The sequence below is a fragment of the Rhinichthys klamathensis genome, unplaced genomic scaffold (genome assembly GCF_029890125.1).
Source record: "Rhinichthys klamathensis goyatoka isolate OS25496 unplaced genomic scaffold, OSU_Roscu_1.1 h1tg000223l_1, whole genome shotgun sequence".
Taxonomy (NCBI): Eukaryota; Metazoa; Chordata; class Actinopteri; order Cypriniformes; family Leuciscidae; genus Rhinichthys; species Rhinichthys klamathensis.
In genome coordinates, this window is record NW_026606747.1 from 2,075,001 (window position 1) to 2,077,500 (window position 2,500).

General features: G+C 46.2%; 4 non-coding genes across 4 annotated transcripts in view; all 4 read left to right on the forward strand.

Moving 5' to 3' along the window:
• The window catches only part of trnah-gug (transfer RNA histidin (anticodon GUG)), a 72-nt gene extending 36 nt beyond the window's left edge, over positions 1–36 (forward strand). The window contains exon 1 of the tRNA in view: positions 1–36. This exon is cut by the window's left edge and continues 36 nt beyond it. This is a non-coding gene — a tRNA (tRNA-His).
• Positions 37–603: 567 nt separating this feature from the next.
• Positions 604–685, forward strand: trnas-uga (transfer RNA serine (anticodon UGA)). Its single transcript has one exon. It is a non-coding gene; the product is annotated as a tRNA-Ser (tRNA).
• Positions 686–1,252: 567 nt separating this feature from the next.
• On the forward strand, positions 1,253–1,324 carry trnah-gug (transfer RNA histidin (anticodon GUG)). The gene has a single exon. It is a non-coding gene; the product is annotated as a tRNA-His (tRNA).
• Positions 1,325–2,133: 809 nt separating this feature from the next.
• On the forward strand, positions 2,134–2,215 carry trnas-aga (transfer RNA serine (anticodon AGA)). Its single transcript has one exon. It is a non-coding gene; the product is annotated as a tRNA-Ser (tRNA).
• The last annotated feature ends 285 nt before the right edge of the window (positions 2,216–2,500 follow it).

Sequence of the window (2,500 nt, forward strand, 5' to 3'; positions counted from 1 at the left end):
GCCGCAGTAACCCCGGTTCGAATCCGGGTCACGGCAAGATTTTCTGGGTAACAATGAGATTTAGCTCCATGTTACCGCCTCTCCTCGCCTTGTCCTTCAGACAACTTTTTTGTGTGCACAGCACATGCCCTTGACGTGCTCTGGATGTTGGAGTGAATTGAAACTGGGACCTTCTTTGAGAGCACAAGTTCTCAGGTTCAAACCTTTAGAGAAAAGACTGAAAACGAAACGCTTCTATTCAGTTTGGAAGAATCTTGCTTCAGAGAGAATATGGTGCGTGTATATTTTCTAATCGCTAGGTGTCAGTACACTCGCTGGCTGTTACCTAGAGTGCCGCGGGCTTGCTATTTGCTCCAAACAACTGCGCCTTTGACGCAAGTTTACAATAACAATGAGAGCGCCGCAAATCAACAGCATTGAAACGTGTAAAGATGCTTTCCAGGCAAGAAGCAGTGAGTTTTTGTTCTTTTTCCTAGCATTATTGTCCTTTTATTATTATTATCAGTCTAATAGGCTGCATTGAGTTCTTGCTCATCTACACTGGCCTCGGGCAGCGAGGCTGCAAGGCAGCAAGCGAAACTACATGCCCCCTTCAACCAGCTTGTAGTCGTGGCCGAGTGGTTAAGGCGATGGTCTTGAAATCCATTGGGGTCACCCCGTGCAGGTTTGAATCCTGCCGACTACGCTGACATCATGCGCCTTCTTTAGGTTTTAACCTTCTGGAGGCCTTGCTAAAATTTTATAAAAAGTCACTGTTACAGTATTACCCTTGAAAAGAGTTATGTTGTTAAGAAACATTTTTGTCTGCAAGCTAAAGATGTCAAGGCACCTTTGTATTCAAGTTCACGTCGGGGAGACCGGTAGCTCGCCGTGATCGTATAGTGGTTAGTACTCTGCGTTGTGGCCACAGCGAATCTGGGTCACGGCAAGTTTTTCTGGGTAACAATGAGATTAAGCTCCATGTTACCACCTCTACCACAAACTCGATGCATTGGAGAATCTATTTTTTTCTGCCGCCAATACGATTCATTTTGCTGTGCGTCCCCACGCAGCACGCAGCAATCCATTGGGGTCTCCCCACGCAGGTTCGAATCCTGTAACCTTCTGGAGGCCTTGCTAAAACTTCATAAAAAGTCACTGTTAGAGTATTACCCTTGAAAATAGCTTTGTTGTTAAGGAACAGTTTTGTCTGCAAGCTAAAGATGTCAAGGCACATTTGTATTCAGGTACACGTCAGGGAGACCGGTAGCTCGCCGTGATCGTATAGTGGTTAGTACTCTGCGTTGTGGCCGCAGCAACCCCGGTTCGAATCCGGGTCACGGCAAGATTTTCTGGGTAACAATGAGATTTAGCTCCATGTTACCACCTCTCCTCGCCTTGTCCTTCAGACCACTTTTTTGTGTGCACAGCACATGCCCTTGACGTGCTCTGGATGTTGGAGTGAATTGAAACTGGGACCTTCTTTGAGAGCACAACTTCTCAGGTTCAAACCTTTAGAGAAAAGACTGAAAACGAAACGCTTCTATTCAGTTTGGAAGAATCTTGCTTCAGAGAGAATATGGTGCGTGTATATTTTCTAATCGCTAGGTGTCAGTACACTCGCTGGCTGTTACCTAGAGTGCCGCGGGCTTGCTATTTGCTCCAAACAACTGCGCCTTTGACGCAAGTTTACAATACCAATGAGAGCGCCGCAAATCAACAGCATTGAAATGTGTAAAGATGCTTTCCAGGCAAGAAGCAGTGAGTTTTTGTTCTTTTTCCTAGCATTATTGTCCTTTTATTATTATTATCAGTCTAATAGGCTGCATTCCCACAAATTCGCAAATATATTTTGACATAGCAGACGTTTTGTCGGTCGTTCTGAATCGTCGAAGAAGGGAACGCGATACATTGGAAAATACTTTTTTTTTTGCCGCCAATACGATTCATTTTGTTGTGCATTCCCACGCTGCACGCACGCGTCACAAGCAAGAGCCCGGATAGCTCAGTCGGTAGAGCATCAGACTTTTAACTCTTTTTACTCTTTTTGTGGAGCGGTACGTTTTGCTGTTGAGTTCTTGCTCATCTACACTGGCCTCGGGCAGCGACGCTGCAAGGCAGCAAGCGAAACTACATGCCCCCTTCAGCCAGCTTGTAGTCGTGGCCGAGTGGTTAAGGTGATGGACTAGAAATCCATTGGGGTCTCCCCGCGCAGGTTCGAATCCTGCCGACTACGTTGACAGCATGCGCCTGCTTTAGGCTGTAACCTTCTGGAGGCCTTGCTAAAACTTCATAAAAAGTCACTGTTAGAGTATTACCCTTGAAAATAGCTTTGTTGTTAAGGAACAGTTTTGTCTGCAAGCTAAAGATGTCAAGGCACATTTGTATTCAGGTACACAACGGGGAGACCGGTAGCTCGCCGTGATCGTATAGTGCTTAGTACTCTGCGTTGTGGCCGCAGCAACCCCGGTTCGAATCCGGGTCACGGCAAGATTTTCTGGGTAACAATGAGATTTATCTC